Here is a 17,545-nt window from a genome sequence, read left to right on the forward strand (position 1 = left end):
GCATCGAAAACAACTGTCGAATAGTTCCATACTGATGTAATGCTAATGTCTGTCCATCCTAATCCGTGAGATAGTAATGCTCGAGATGACTGTCCGACTACTGCACGTTTAACAGTAACTGTTGTGCCGAACGTGACTGCATGGAATGAGGTTGCACTTGGAACCCGCGATTGGAACACGAGAGAGTCGCCCGAAGCAGCGAGGGGGAGGCGAACGGAGACCGGCCGTCCCGGCCCGACGCCGGGGCCGTGTGTGCAGCAGAAGCAGCAGCAGCAGCCTGGCGGTGTGTGGCGGCACCTGGCGGTTGTCTCCGGCGTGCTGGCCGCTGGGCCCAGCTCCCGGCGGCAGAGCGGCCGCGCGCACACTCGCCAGCGGCTGCCGAGAGACCCGCGTGCTCCCAGGCCCTGCAGGGAAGCCCCGCGTGCTCCGGCTGCGTCAGCTGCGCCGGTACGCGCGGCCCAGGTGAGCACTGCCGCCTGCCCTCCTTCTCCTACTCCTGCCACTGTTGCGAGTCGGAGGGAATCGCCAGGTTGCCCTGCGTGCACTGTCACTGCCACTGACTGCACGGGTAGTGCGCGTCAGTTTGCATACAGTTTTAGAGCTGCAACGCCCCGGGACCTGCCGTGCACTTAGTACTAAAGCGAGCGTTGCGATATGTCACAGCAGTGCACCTCATGAATTTGTGTCTCGTACTCTTGGCCTCTGCAGCAGTGCAGTCACAAGTGTACTCTGAGTGCGCTGCTACAGGCGCCAGACCACTCTTGCAAGCACACTGCTGTCCCGCAGTTACCGGGTTTTCTTTTGCAACATGGCCTACCCATCGTCAATTTTCACGATGTCTTCGCCGAGGCTTTGCCCGGACTGCTCAGTCACAAATGCATGTAAAATTGGCTAAAATGTAAAGTACCAAACAGATCTGCTGCCTACACTAACTTATTTCCTCATTCGAGCGAGAGATACTTTTATTCCGGGGAGTTACGGCTTATTTTTATATCATGTGTCTTTCTGTACATATAAAGCAATATAAAGCTAGAAAACATCGCAGAACCGCAGTTCAGGTAACACCTTATTATTTGTTGTCATATCCATTGCAGAACATTGTACGCTCATTTCATTACACATTCCTGCATTTAGAACACATCCAACATTGGATGGCGATACGAAAAAAAAGAAGTGGCAGTTTGTGAGTGCAGAAAAGAGGCGAGCATATCAACAGGTTATTATTATATAGCTCCCCCCGCCCCTCCGCTCGCCCTCTGTCTTTCTTTTGCCTTAATGTTGACGACCTCGTGTCTCAACGTATTTTTCCAGTCACATGACGAGTCGAGATTTAAACCCCCATCGAATGTTTCAGCAAGCCATTAGGGCATACGTTTTTACAGCTAGTTTTATGAAGTTTTTTTCTTCTAAATATGGAATCAAAATACATGAGCGCAATATGAAAATTTTGTCGCTTGTGTAGCAGTGAAGAAGCAGGGGTATTTAATGAAGGTATGCCTTACCTTACTTCTTGGCTCTGTTCCTACACGTTTGCACAGCATACGTAAACTAGACGAAGTCGATATGTTATTAAAAAAAAGCGAAAGATGGAAAACTGGGTTCCGCTTGAGATTTGAATTCGTAATTACTTTGCTTTCTGTTTCATACGCCCCGCTGCCGCGTCGTACTTGACTGACACTTGTATACGCAGCCTTCCTGGCTTTTCACGGATGCACAGCCCCTTTGGCTATTCCTCTGCGGGTGGCTTAAGACTAAATCACTCCCGTAGGCATGGCCAAAGGTGCGTGAATGTCGAGCGCGTTTTCCCGAATTTCGTCTCGCAAGCGCGCTGCGCACGTCCCAAATGGGCCCCAGCGCAAACCAAATTGCTCTGCGGAATCTGGCCGTAGAAGCTCCACCCTGCTTTTTATTATGCGGGGGATTACGACTACAGCCTGTGAGGTGAAAGCGTTGTGGCGGTAATTGTTGGAGCACTTCGCCGACATAGACTGGCTGAATTTGGTCACCATTAAAAACATGTGGCGGGAGGGGGTGGGGGGGGGACCAAATATTACTGATGAGTGTAGACACGTTGAATGTAATGTGGGTGCTTGAGGTTTTTTTTACTGATGGAGAGCACTCGCACTTCGTTTTCGAACGTCCTGTGTGAATAATAGCGAATATAAAGCTTAATATGCCAGAATTTGAAAGTTCGCGAAGAAAATTTGACACCCACTTTAAATGGCTAATTTGACGTCCACCTAAAATTTCAGGTGGATGTCGAATTTTCCCTTGCTCAGTTACAGGGAAAACGCGGATCGATGCGGATCTACGCAAAAATTTTGCCGACATATATCCCATTTATTGCTGACGTAAAATACAGTACATAGTACAGTCACCTCTGGATAATTACAAGTCGCTTAATTGTAATTTTTGGTTAATTGGAAGTGATGGTCCAGTCCCGCCAATTTGACATGCAATTCAATAAAGCAAATCGCTCGGCAATTCGAAGCTACAACCCTGATGTATCGATTAATTGCAAGTTATTTAGAATAAAACGCATCAAGGTGACCATCATATTTCGACAAAATTCAAAATTTTTAAGCGCCGTAACACCGCCATGTTCTGCACTATGTCGGCCCCATCGCAAGTGAGGCAGCGCGCAGTCGTAAAGCGGCAGGTCAGCTGAGACTTGCGCCTGCAGCGTACTCCTTTCTCTGTTTTCGGGTCCTCAACCAACCTTCTTTGTTGCGCAGAGCTCTGGGTAAGGAGGTTGTGCGGTGGGCGCTTCAGGCTTCGAATTAAGCGATAAGCCTCAACTACCAGGGCAAACCATGTGGTACGCTTTAATTGCCGACGAAAGTCGAGATTCTGAACAAAATCAAGAAGGGAGACGTGTTGTGGACTAATGACGGTGCTGTTATTGCGCTTCGTGTTTAATTGGGAGTTCGCTAAATTCGGTGTTTTTTGCGGTCCCCGTGGACTTCGTATTAACGTGAGTCGTAAATGTCGCAAAAGTACGCAGTAAGCCCCCCAGCGTTGTGCCTTTACTGCCAGCTTCTCTCGCAGAGCAGGGTCCGACCTTTCGTTAACGTTCATGAATGTCGTCATACTAATACCGACGACTGCGCGGCCTTAACGTGGGGTCTATGTTTATTTTTATTAGGTCTGTGCCATGCTCTAACTGGCGGTTAAGACCGTTCTTCACGTCCCAAAATACCGCAGTGCGTTACGCGAAGTGACAGGCGCCAATCATTTCCCAAAATGTTCTGATATCTGCTATGCAAAATCAGGGAGAGCGGAAACTCCCCATCGCTACTTTCCCCACCTTCCTCTGTGATGCGTAGAAAGATTCATCATTACCTTTTTGGTACAGCGTCACCGAATGCATGAAGTGTGTCGGAAAACCGGTGTCTTGTTTTATCTGCTTTCCTTTCAAGGTGGCATAACTCACTGCGGGAAGCGATACCTAAGCTCGGAAAAAAAAAACAGGATAACAGATGGCGTTACCCCATACGGCACCGCATTACGTCATAAAAGTCTGCAAGTTGTAGCACGTGTCACACTCAAGCCCGTTCTCTTCCTCCCCTCTCCAGTCGAAGCGCTAACTGTACTAAGCTGTAAAGACACTCACAAAGCCTAAAAAAAACGTGGTAATAAACTTCACTCAGTGCATTTCCTGCTTGAAGTAGCCACGCATTTCCGGGGTAATGTTCAGGGAAAGCTAGAAAGTATGACATTTACAATAAGCATATGAAGAAGTTTCGCCGTTGTTTTCATCACATTCACAAAATTCATCTCCGCTCAGAAGGAAGCCAGTCAACAAGCAATAACGTACAGATTGATGAGAAGCATGCCCAACTTCAGTACCACTCAGTTTTAGGGCTTCCCGTTTCGAACAACTGCCCTTTCAAGGAAACAAAAATTGCCGAAGCCCTGACTTGTCCCGTTTCCTTAGCGACGCCAGTACGCGAAAGTAAGGCTGCGTTAAAATCGGATCGAGCACGGGTAGCGCACATCGAAGTCTAGCGTTGGCATCATGCACTAAACGACGCATAAAAGTCGTGGATTATGTTGCTTCCTTCTTTATTTAATGCATATGCCTAATTAGTATCAAGAGAACGCCATGAGCAACAGCAATGGTTTAACTTTTACCCAGAGTGCTTGTTAGGGATTAACTTTGGGGATCAAGCTGGAAAAGGGTTATAACAAACTAATGCTGGCTTAATAATGTCGAAAAGGGTAAAAGAAGTGAAATTTTGGCGTTGAAAGTGTGCTGTAAGCGCGCACGGTGGCACTAGCAATGAGCAATAGCATGGTGGCAATAGCATGGTGGCAATAGCATGGTGGCAATTGGTAGTAATTCGAAAACAACGCGTATCTGCTCGCTTTGCTGCAAATTTCGTCGAAACACAATCGTCTTCTGCCACCTCTGCCTCGTAAGCACCCTCTCCTCCCGCCCTCACTAACGCTGTTCTCCTTCCCGCTCCCTCCCTCCACAATCAATGCAACTGAAGTTTCAAGTTAATTGAGTCTAAAGTTTGCTCAGTTCGATTCCATTTTCCCGCGTTCCGCCTGCTAGCGCGCCGCCATCGGTTGGAACCTTTTCTTTCCATTGTTCTTGCTACAATCTTTAATAGGCATCTTTTATTGAGTATTTACTTTACCTCGCCTGTCTTCGACACCGTGTATTGCCGCGTTTTTATTGAAAACAATGCTACATGTATTTGTAATCTATAAAACACAACAAATGTCATTTATGTACTTATGGTTCGCTACAAATATGAAACGCGTTGTCAGGTAGAGAAAATAGGAGCGCGCGCCGGTAAAGGAAACCAGGGAGGGTAAACCGCTGCGACACGTGCATTGCGAGGCGCCTTGGGAGGCGAAGGTTCTGTCGGGGGCGAACACAAGGCCCCCGGCGATGTCCAGTGCCAGTGAGCAGAACAAGCTTCAGAGGGTGCTGTCCAGGGGGCCGGCCACCACCTGACCAGAAAATTCAACAGCAAGCAGCCTGCCAGAACGCCCAACTGGGCTTCCACCTTCCCATTCCTCTAAAATTCTGAGTATCCCGCATAATTTCTGTTGAACAAATGCATGTGTATAAATCACGCCACCAGCTTCAGTAGTTTGAAATGGTTTCGCCTGTATATACTTGATGTACAGACAGACAGACAGACAGACAGACAGACAGACAGACATACAGACAGACAGACAGACGGACAGACAGACTTTTCGGCTTTAGCTAGCCCAAGAAAGAGGATCATCGTAAACACCCGAGCACAGTTTTCTAGGGATGCGAAGCGCATATATTGGCTCAATCGCGCAAAGAATGCTCGCCTTGAGAGGTATAATGGTCGCGTTTCGATTAAAGCTGTTTTATATGCTACGACTTCAAATAGGTTATAACTGCGTGTCTCGCCGGCCCTTCGGCTATGAATGAGCATTTTCCATAAACGCTCACCACCAATCAATTGACCTGGAATCGCTGTACACACACACGCACTGGGGTACTGCAGAAATTTTCGCCGTATATACGCTGCTGAAGGTGATGTATTTAGAACACAGTGCGTTTTTCAAGTGGCCCACACACACCAAATAAATAAGAGTGCCAGTGCTATATTTATGCTTCCGTATGCTATCGCCTGATTGCCCCAGCGGTAGTGCTGTCGCACGTGTGCGCGCCTTCCTGCTAGAACACAAAGTTGAAGTGGTTTTTAAACTGCGATCATGCATATCTCTAATGTATCATGCTTAAATAACTTTTGAAGATTGTAGATGGTTGTTTCAGGGGCAAAACATGATGTACTTATGTTTTATGGCTGCAGTTGAACGAAAGGTACCGCTATGTTTCGCAGTTCTCACTAAACAAAACATATTTGCAAATTCATTTCAAGCGGTTATTTTTAAAATTCGGAGAGTTTAGCAGTTATTAAACCTTTCGGCCGTGGTGTCCTATATTTATTACATTAACCAAAATTGTTCTAGCAATTTGAGAACAAAGCGAAAACGGCTAGTTTTCTGGAAGGTAGTTCTTCAATGGTGCCTCTTTCGATAGATATAACCAATTTTGGTTTTTTGCTAAAGCTGAACGCTAGAAAGAGGAAGGCATTGCAGTGAAGGCCAGGCTGACGTCGGGGTGACCCCAAGGACCGATGTCCTAGTTTGATGGCATGACTGTAAATAAAAAAATACCTGCACTACCAGCTCTATTTTTTGTATGAGGGCTCAATGCTTTCCAAAATTTAGGAAAACAAACAATTTTTTTCTGCGGGATTTTAACGTTTTAATTACAATGTGACCTAACCAGATGTCGGGCCCGTAAATCGCTAATTACTTGCAACACAAGCTCAATTTTGTTGCTTGTAAGCTCATTTAGTCCAAATATTAAAGAAAACACAAAGAAGAAAGCTTTTTGCCAGAAATAAAAAATTCAGGGCTAGAAGGATTGAGTGACATGGCCAATTTTTTTTTGAAGGAACGAGTGTTAGAGCACTTCACCGCGACCATGTGGCTTTCTATAGAATCCGATAGATCAGGAATCGCCTTAATAATAATAAAATAATCAATCAATCAATCAATCAATCAATCAATCAATCAATCAATCAATCAATCAATCAATCAATCAATCAATCAATCAATCAATCAATCAATCAATCAATCAATCAATCATTTATTTGCGTGCCCAGGAACAGCCGGGGGGGCCTTTGTGCTGGCGCACGGAAACAGAAACACACGAAACATAATGTACACATCTCTCAAATACAAAATACAAAGGGAAAAAAAAAAAACGAAAGGATAGCTTATGTTGAAGTTACGGAATGAAAGTCATTTGAGTGCATGAACTCAAGGATAAAAGACAAATGCAGAATAAGAAAAGTTGGCAGTTACGCCTATACAAACTCACAGACATGTTTGCGAAACAGAGTAGGGCAATCATTAAATATATCAAGGTAATCCGAGTACCGATTGTACGTGCATTGCAGTCGGAACACAGGGCACAAGACACGCAGACAATTGGGGTTGCAAAAGGTATCATGTTTTCTGGTCCACTTTTGCGGCACATAAAGACGAACATGCTGTAGCAGCTCACCACAAGACACTATGCCGCGCATAATTTTAAAGAGGAAGAGAATATCAGCCTTGTTCCGCCTGGAAGTGAAGCATGATAGCGTCAATGAAGAGGGCGATCCAGGGTTATAATTACTACTATCGCCAAAGCGATGGTTGAAGATAGATATGAACTTATTTTGGACCCTTTCTACAAGCTTACGGTTTGTTTTGCTCGTGCTGTTCCAGACAACAGATGCATATTCAAGCTGAGGACGACATATAGTTGTGTAGAGCTTGAGAAGAGAAATCGGCTCCTTGAACTCCTTGGACACGCGACAGACAACGCCAAGCGATCGAAGAGCTCTACGAGTAATTACCTGAATATGTGGAGAGAAGCTCAGTTTACTGTCGAAAGTGACGCCTAGGTCATTAACCTCTACCACACGTGGGAGTAATTCACCGTTGATGTTATAGGGAAACAAGATGTTGTCAGTCTTTCTTGTGTATGTCATTACCTTAGTTTTAGATGTATTAATGAGGAGTTTGTTGCATGAGCACCAATGCGAGAAGGACGAGATTGCTCTCTTGGGAGCGGAACAGCTGGCAGATTTAAATATTTTTACATCATCGGCATATAAAAGAAAATTACAATCATTAAATATTGTCGCGACATCATTTATAAAGATAATAATAATAGTAATAATAATCAATCAATCAATCAATCAATCAATCTTTATTTTTGGTGCCCAGGAACAATAATAATAATAATAATAATAATAATAATAATAATAATAATAATATAATAATCAATCAATCAATCATGTTTATTTACGTGCCCAGGAACAGCCAGAGGCCTGAGTGCTGGCGCACGGGTAGTTACATGAAAACAAAATACAAGAAACATATAGCAAGAAACAAACAAGCGACAAGGCACACACAAATTGAAGTAGTTAAAATGACAGAAATAAAGCACAGGCGGAGCCTGGGTACAGGTAAAAAATAAAAAAAGAAGATGCCTATGTTGCTCCGCCTGTCGTAAAGGCCACACGACAGGCAGAGCAACAAAGTTTGACAGTAATACAACAAAAACAACGGCAAGAGTGTAGAGACAAATGATAAGACGAACAAATGACAGTAAACAGTTTCAAAAATAGGCAACTATCAGTTGGATAGGCACAACCGCAGAGAAACCAAATTCCAGAAAAAAAAAGAAACGACAGACATATCATAGGTGTTTACCATACTGTATTCAACAGCGCTGTACGGTAAATTGTAAAGGATTTCTGAAAGATGTCAAGGCGTTCAAAGAAGCGGTTGTAACAATTCTGTATTCTGCGCACAGGAGAATGATTGGAGTTGCGCGCAGCGGTCAAGAACGGGCGATGCGACCTGGTGGGTCTTGGTGGTACACTAAACTCTAAACAGTTAAGCAGGTCTGCGCAAGAAAGGTCACCATGAACAATTTTGTGAAGAAATGTAAGGTCTGCACGCATACGTCTGCAGTTCAAGGAAGGGATGGAAGGGACTATGGGTAAGTCAGAATCAGGATGAAAACTGTGATTGTGATGACGGTGCTTAAATATGGATAAAAACTTCTTCTGCACACGTTCTATTAATTCACTACTAGATTTGGAGATGCCGTTCCAGGCAACAGAAGCATATTCTAACTGTGGTATACATATTGCATTGTATAGCATTAGAAATGGATCTGGAGAAGAGAATTCCTTTGTAATCCGACACACATTTCCAAGACTTCGGAGTGCTCGCCTGGTGATGAGCCTAATATGAGGAGAAAAAGAGAGGGTACTGTCGAAAAGCACCCCTTGGTCCCTAATCTCCTCAACCCTTTGCAGATGAGCTCCCTCAATACTGTAGGAAAACAGCAGACGGTGGGTTTTCCGGCTGTAGGTGACAACCTTTGTTTTAGCGGGGTTTAAAATTAGGCAGTTTTTCCTGCACCAGACCGATAATTCCGACACATCCCTCTGCAAGGCACAGCAGTCCTGAACACCGCTAATGTGCCTAAATAGTTTGACATCATCAGCATAATAATAATCAATCAATCAATCAATCTCTTTATTATAGTGCCCAGGTACAGCCGTAGCCTTTGTTCTGGCGCACTTAAGAAAAAGACAAACGACGACACAAATACATCCACGCGTGAGAAGAACAACAAAATACAAGCAAATACAACAAATACAACAAAATACAAATAATAATAATAATAATAATAATAATAATAATAATAATAATAATAATAATAATAATAATAATAATAATAATAATAATAATAATAATAATAATAATAATAATAATAATAATAATAATAATAACATGAAGCAAGAAGCGTCACTCATAGACTTGCAAACGCTCCTGCGCTGCCTTAATCTATTCTTTGTCCTGTAATTTTCTTATTTCATCGCAGCATCTATGATGATTATGAGGTTTAACACGTCAATGCTACACAGGCGATGAGGCGCGCCGGAGTGGATTAATTTTGACCAACTGGGGATCTTTAACGTGCGCCGAAATCCTGAACACACGCGCGTTTTCGCTTTTCGCCTCCATCAGAAAAGCGGCCGCCGCGGCCGGGAATAGAACCCGCGTCCTTGGTCTCTGCAGTTCCGGCATTTAGTCACCTGCCTTCTTCTATCTCTAGATCGCCTCTCGGTAACCATTCTAAAGTCTCGTTGGTCGACCTATTGTCAGCACTGCGCACTGCCATCCCCGGCCCAACTCCACTTCTTAATTTCAGCGCAAATGTTTTCCAGCCGGGTTTGATCCCTTATCCAAGGCGGCCCTTTGCTATCTGTAAGCTTTACTCCAATCGTTCTTTTAGGGGCGAAGCACCTTAGGAGCTCGGGCTGTTGGCGTTTCCTGTCGTCTTATGTGGCCATGGTACCAAAACACCAGGGCAACGGGTTCCCAACGCCTCGCGCTAGAAAGTAACATGTACGAAAAGAACACACCGGGGGCGCAATTCTCTAAAACGAAAGGCCGTCCTTTTGAAATGACGCGGTAGCGCTATGCAAACGCATGTGTTTTCGAGTTGGGGCGCCGCTTTAAGGGCCAAAGGCAGAGTGAAAACCGCTGAGGGGAGCACTGGGGCAAGGGCGCAAGGCAACACGCAGCATTGTAAAAGCGACACGCAGTACTGCGTGTCACTTTGCGCTCTTGTGGCAGTGCTCCCCTCAGGGGTTTTCGCTCTGCCTCCAGCCCTCAAAGCGGCGCCCTAACCCGAAACCCGAAAACACATGCGTTTGCATAGCGCTACTGCGTTGTTTCAAAACGACGGCCTCTGGTTTTAGAGAACTGGGCCCCGGTACAGTAGTTTTCCAACGCCTCGCGCTAGAACGTTTCATCTCCATGGCAAAAACGCATACTAAAAGAACACACCGGGACACTCGTTTTCCAACGCCTCGCACTGGAACGCTTCGTGCTTCAAAGACACGAGAGTTTTGCAGCAAAGCCGTATACCTCTATCCCAAAACGGTTTCATCTCCATGGGCAAAAACGCCAAGGCACCAAGGCCTAGGACGAGAGCGCTCAGCATCGAAACCGCATTATGGATTATAAGGCGCCTGGGAACAATGGGGACTCCCCTCCCCCCCATGTGTCCCTGGTAAAGATTATGTTTACAGATTATCTTTGAAGGCTAAGAATCTAGTGGCACTAGCCGAACGCAAGCGACAAGCCCGCCTTTTCCGGCACCCAATCAGCGCGCGCCGTGTTGCAAGAGAGAGACTTACAATGTTTGAATACCCTTATACATTGCATGCTTTGCCCCTCCCCAGTTCTCAAGTTAGTGAAGACGTCCCGTTTTTTTTTTATGGCTGGTTGGGCCAACCGAAGTTTACTTTCGAGGCATTTCTGTCTTATAAGTCAGGACATTGCCAAATGAAGCTCGTTCCCTCTCATCTCTTCTGAGGAGCTGTGGGAGGCGGCGTTAGGCAGCTCGGACCCTCAAGTCCAGCGAGGACTTACGGAACGAGCAGCTCAGGTCATCGGCACCCTCTAAGCTCTGGTCGCCTCTCGTCGTTCAGCCAGCTGACGCTGCAATAAAGCTCATTCTCCCTGTCTCTCTCTACCACTCATAAGTCATCACCAATAGTGGTTATTAGTTGTATACCTTTTTTTCATTGACAGAGGTAGCCAACTCATTGCTTGAGAGTGCTAGGCGAACGCACCCGACCTTGCTCTAATTCTAAGCCTGATTTTCCTTTCTCGTAGTTTGGATCACACTGGAAACTTGTTCAATATTGTTACGTTTACAGACCTCTTCTAGTACTTACTTACCTACACTGAAGAAGAGGCTTTCCCGGGCCTGTCTAACATTAGTTAAATTTTTTTTCACACTTCTTTATATTCATCTCCAGCCCTCCGACTGAGCTTTCTGAGTACAGTTCCTGAACCAGTCTTAACAGGTCTGCTATATTCACTGAATAAGACAACGGCATTCGCAAATCTCAGGAGTCTCAAATATTTTACACCTATTCGTATTCCTGATATTTTCCAACCAAGCTTTAAAGTGTGATAAAATAATTTTCGGGGGTAAGGTTTTCTCGTAGTTCGCCCTTTCCGATAGGTAACTTTCCACTCCTCTTATGAGGGCTTATCGTACCCGCATACATTCGCCATTAATTCCCTTAGAGAGCCTAATGTATGTTTCTTATGCTCCCTGATCCATTACTGCGGCGGTGTTCATTGAATCAAATGCTTTTGTTTGTAATCTATAAATGCTATTGAAGGTGGTTTTGTTATACTCCGTACATTTCTTCAGCCCCTGGGTGATGGAATGAATGTGGTTCATCGCTAAGGGGTCTTTCCTAAATTCAGTGTGATCCATAGAGCGTTGAAAGTCTAGGGTCTCGCTTATGCGGTTAACTATTACTTTGTCTAAGAAGTCGACAAAGAAGTTGTTAATCAGAGTTACGTTTGCATTTTTACGCTAGGGGTACCCTTAAAGTCGTGAGGACTCCTAAAAATAATTTCTCAAACTTTTATATGACAAAGACTCCTCAGCACTTTAGGCTATCCACAGTTATTTGCTAGTCACCTGCGGATTTCCTTCTCTTCATCCCCTGAGCACGTTATCCACATCGTCTTTAGTTACTGTTGAAACCCGCGAAACAAGCTACATTTTTCAGTTTCGTGGCCTAACGTTGCTAACGGAGATACCTGCATACAAGTTCTCCGCTACTTTCATCACCTCATCTGTTTTGCTCGTTATTTTGCAAGTCTGACCTATGAGTGCATCAATTATATCTCTGTCGAGAGCAAACTTTTTCTCCGTTTCCATTAAACGCCATCCTTACTTTAATGCTTCTTCAACCTTTGCCATGTTGTAAGCGCACATGTCACTAATCTATAGGTACTGTTAACCAATTCCGACAACTCCACTTATTCGGTTACTTCATTCTTTCTTGAGAGTTTCATATTTTTACGTTTCTCAAAAGGTTTCTTCGTTTCCTGAGATACCGCACTAGTTTCTTTTCTAGGTACGATTCTGCCAGCAGCTACTGCAGATACTGCGACTATCGTTGTTAGGCGGTCATTCACCCTCTGCGGTTAAGAATTTTTTCTGAAACGTTATTATAAACTCCCGAGTCCCGTATACACCAATTGACTGAAAATTTTGGTTTCCTTCTTTTTGAAAGTTTCGTCCTTTCTCCTCTCATGTCGAGCCTTTTTCGGCTCCTCACCATCCTCCTCTTCCCCGGATCTGCAAACTCAAGATCCTGCAGAATACCTGGATTGGCAATTCGAATTAATTCCAATTTTATTTTAAAGGCCAACGTCCTGTCTTAGGAACGAAACGCGGTCGCCGAGACATGTATTACTGCGTTTGCCTCTCGGGAAGAGGTTGCACGTGCTGGTCGAAGGCAGCCACGCTGTTGACCACTCGCGGCACAAGTTGTACGGGAGGTGAGCACCAATCGATCCTTGACGCTGTCCGCACATCCACTTTTCACGTGCGGGAGGCCCATGCGGCCTTGAAACACCTCGGCGGCGCCTGGATGGCAAAACACCCGTTCAATGCACCGGTCGCTTGGAAGGCGTACGCTAAAATGGATTCGACGACACTTGGCGGTGAGGCGGCGTCACCAGACAGCAGAAACACAGAGCCGTTGGACTGACGAAACGCCTTTTTTACTCGCCGACAGGTTGGAAGGTGTTTGCTCAGCGGAGCGTCGCCGTTTGCAAAACTGCGCAGTGCAACGCGAGGCTCTCCGTGTTGCGAGTGAAGATTCAGTGAGGGACTCGTGTCAACACGACTGCACGCAACAGCAGAAAGCCCGGCTATAAGCTGCGTCGCGGGCTCAGGTGATTGGTTTCGTGTGATGGGAAACCCCATCAGCTCTCGCTCCCATATGTGGCAGCGCAAGGAACACAGTATCTTCTGTCTTCATCAGTGCTGCTTTTTTTATCTCCGTTCCTGATGCCCTCATTTTTGGAAAAGTGTATTCACTATACCGCGGCGCGATTTCTCTCTTCAAATCTCAGCACTGCATCACCTCAGCTACTCCAATTCAAGTTTTTCCACTTCACGTTTCCCCGCCTGTTTCTCTCCCATTTTTTTCCGTTAAAGTCTCCCGTTACTATCACGCACTGAGTGTTCACCTGTTTGTCAGCAGTCTCATCCTCAGCATAGGCTTGTAGTGGCGTTAACCTCTATACCATTTTTACTTCAACGGTAGTACGTCGTCTCTCTTGTTAATACGGCACAGTTCCTTCACATGATCAGAACCGTACCTCGATCTCTTTCCTTTCTCGGTGCCCTCGGTATCACAGAATATGTACGCAAATGAACACCTTAAAGACTTAACCCGTTTTCTGACACCATGACACCTTTTTTCATGCCTCGGATCACCTCCAATAACTCATTCAGCAAGGCTGTCCTTGCCCGACAGCGTTCTATTGTTGAACGATTGTAGGTTCGATTGATTGATTGTAGGGTTTAACGCGCCGACGCAGCGCAGGCGATGAGGCGCGCCGTAGTGGAGGGCTCCGGATTAATTTTGACCACCTGGGGATCTTTAACGTGCGCCGAAATCTCGTACACACGGGCGTTTTCGCTTTTCGCCTCCATCAGAAAAGCGGCCGCCGCGGCCGGGAATCGAACCCGCGACCTCGTGCTCAGCAGCGCAACGCCTTAGCCACTGAGCCACCGCGGCGGGTCGATTGTAGGTTCGAATTCCCGTGGAAGCCTGTCCGGACCCATGGATTCTTAGAACCCTCTGTTGTATCACAGGCGCTCTACACTCGCGGAGGAATGAGGGCCATGGCCTCCATTTTTGGTTCATCGGGGGGCCATGCCCGGATGGTACAACAGGTTGGCCAGATACCGTGCTCATGAGGGAGTGCTGTTTGTGACCACGAGCGATTTCTAGGGTCGTTACGCCTATTTACTATAGCCTTACTAGTATATGGGTGTGCTACTCTCTACCGGACCAGGCAACATTGCAAACCTGGGTATGTGCTATCGTCTTCTGAAGGTTGTCTCGTTATTAGAACTATGCGAAGGCGAACAAAAAACAGGATTGCTCAACCTTATTTTCGTATAGAGATATGGGACCAGGATCCTCGCTGCTAGCAACCCAATAACGAATCAGGTACACATTTGGCTCAGACTGCGACCTCTCAATCTTCAAAGCAAGTAGACCGGGAGATAGGAGGTAAATATAAATTAACGGCCATTGGAACGTCAAATTTTGTTCGGATGCAGAAAGCCACGATTAATTAGGGGGTATTTGGAGCTTGATTCATAGGCCTGAACGGCCGAATTAGGTCGAAATCACCCTAACGATACTTAAAAATCTAGTATGCTGAATACAATCAAACTTGGTGTGTAATAAGGCTGCACATTCTCAATGCTCGTAGTTAATGGCATTGGCGTATAGCGACGTTGACGTATCCCGACGAAAACACCTTATACAATAAGTGAGATGGAAGTTGTCCAATGATGTCGGATTTAGTAGTTCAAAAACCCCGGTTAATAAAAACTCGACGAGTTCGCCAGGATATGCTTCACGTGTAAGCAAGGTCTCAATGAATTTTGTCACTTTTAATTTAGGCTCATGGAAAGCACAGCCTCTCGCAGCTTTGCCAGAAGACTTCTTTCGTTGTTTCAGAGTGCGTTGTTATATGTTATGTTGTATCTTTTATTAGAACAATCTGGTGATTAAACATTACCAACATGCACGTTGAGAGCTGCCGCATTTTAACCCCCCCCCCCCCGTTTGTTTTTTGCTCTTTTGAAGCTGTGTGCGCTACAGTAAAGAATGTTGGTAGCACGCTTTGGACTTGGTGGCATTGTCTGCGGCCGGTTTGCAGCAGCTACCTGAGGAAAACCTTTTACAAACCATAACCAGTTGACGGCAAAAGGTAGCTCCCCTCCGACGTGCTTCGAGCGGTGGTTTCGCTTCATTACGGCCGCAAGATGAGGCTAGCACGCTCGCGTTGGTGTTCGCACCGCGGCCCTCAGCAGTTCGGGAGGCTTTGGGCACCTGCGTCCGGCGCCCTCACAACGCGCGGGGCTCGGTCGAAGGTGCACTGGTCGGCCACCGGCTGCTGGGCTGCCGCAGTTACGACGTCGGGTTGGCTACTGCGGGCCAATTATTCGCGTCTGCTGGCGCCTGCTCACGCTGTTCGCGTTGTTCGCGTTGTTGCACGATCCCTATTTGTGTTTTTGGAACCCATTCTCTCTTTCAATCAATAGTTCAGACAAGGGGTTGTGTGTACACTTACACGCACCTACACACCTCTACACACGTGCACGCAGGCACATTGCGCTATGCCTGCACTACGAGGTGCACCATAGTAGAAGACTAGGCATTGATTTAGGCCTTCTCCTACCTGCTGGGAAATTTTACCCGCATGGGCGTTTCCGTTTTTCTCCTTCAATCAGAAAAACAGCCGCTGGCGCGGAGAAGCGGACCGGCCACCTCGTAGTTAGCAGCGACGTGTCTTTCCCGGCTGTGCCACCGTGGCAAATCAATAATAATAGTAATGTTCAAGAAGAACCGGCACACTGTTGCCGTTTCGCCAAGGACACTGCATGATCACAACAGGCGAAGCAAAGCGCAGCCTTTCCCCACCAGGGGGTACCCAAAACACATAAACGGATACAGAAGATGGCTTTTGGAAGATTTCGCACGCAAGCAGAAGTCCTTTTAGGTTCTTTTTTATTGTTGCTTTCGGTCGCATGGGGCCGGACAGCGGCGAAGCTGGAACGGGGCTGCGATCTGGGACAATGCATGGGTCGGTCAGCCGACGGTTTGACCGACGGTGCCATGCCTATTGGCCGCCCCGCCGCCGCTCTCGGGTCGGTTCATCTGTGCTGACGGGGCCGCGTCGCCCCCGGCGGCGGCCGACGGTTGACGGGTCTACCGCAGCACTGTGCCGCTGTCAACATGTCGGTCGAGGCCACCGGCGGGCGTGTCCGCGCTCGCACTCCGCGAAACGCGAACACCACGTCCAATGCCACAACCTGTGACATTTGGCGGCGCCGGGTACCGTAACACCGGCGCCGTGGCCGCTCAGGGCACTGGCGGCCTCCTAACACCCCCCCCCCCCTCCCCCTCCTCCGCGGTACATTTCCTTTAAAGAGGGTGAAGACGTATGTGCGACATGCTTTTGACGCTTGAATCGTTCGGAGTGAAATTTCGGTGGCTTCGAATACCGAAGTAAGTTGTCTGACGTAAATAATATAATAACATACCGAATCCGTTACTCTGACCGGCAGATAGGTGCGATCCATGTGCTGTCACACGCTTGTGGTAAGGCTGCGTTACTATCGGATCGAGCACGGGTAGCGCACATCGAAGTCTAGCGTTGGCATTGTGCACTAAATGACGCATAAAAGTCGTAGATTATGTTGCTTCCTTCTTTATTAAATGCGTATACCTAATTAGTATCAAGAGAACGCCATCAGCAACAACAATGGTTGAACTTTCACCCAGAGTGCTTGTTAGGGATTAACTTTGGGGATTAAGCTGGAAAAGGGTTATAACAAACTTATGCTGGCTTAATAATGTCCAAAAGGGTAAAAAAAGTGAAATTTTGGCGTTGGAAGTGTGCTGTGAGCGCGCACGGTGGCACTAGCAATGAGCAAAAGCCTGGTGGCAATAGCATGGTGGCAATTGGTGGGAAGGGGGGGGGGGGGGGTGTTAGGAGGCCGCCAGTGCCCTGAGCGGCCACGGCGCCGGTGCGATCCATGTGCTGTCACACGCTTGTGGTCGCTACAACTTTCAAAGGCAATGATGATTTAAAGTTTTGTACAGAGCAGAAGGCGGCTGGTGTCCACGAGAAAAGTAGCGTTGTGGCTAGTGCGTCGTCTCCGTAAGTGAATGCAATTTGACTTGACGCCTTTAAGTACAATTTGCACTTTTCCGCACTTCACCGCTTGTCCTATTTTGTTTCTCGGCTCCCATCTGTGGTCTATTTGTAGGCCGAGAAATCAGCTGGGAATATCAAGCGCTGATGTTTATTTACATTTTACTGTCGTTGGTAT

At 46.6% G+C, this 17,545-nt stretch overlaps 1 protein-coding gene across 1 annotated transcript in view; it reads left to right on the forward strand.

Annotated features, from left to right (window-relative positions):
- Window positions 1–341: 341 nt before the first annotated feature.
- Window positions 342–17,545, forward strand: part of LOC144155589 (uncharacterized) — a 509,077-nt gene continuing 491,873 nt past the window's right edge. Inside the window, exon 1 of the mRNA XM_077687126.1 lies at window positions 342–462. The gene's annotated coding sequence lies outside the window, so the exon portion shown is untranslated. The remainder of the gene's footprint in view (window positions 463–17,545) is intronic.

This window comes from Haemaphysalis longicornis, unplaced genomic scaffold, assembly GCF_048455015.1.
Source record: "Haemaphysalis longicornis isolate Haplotype H1 unplaced genomic scaffold, Haemaphysalis longicornis Haplotype H1 scaffold_1, whole genome shotgun sequence".
Lineage (NCBI taxonomy): Eukaryota > Metazoa > Arthropoda > Arachnida > Ixodida > Ixodidae > Haemaphysalis > Haemaphysalis longicornis.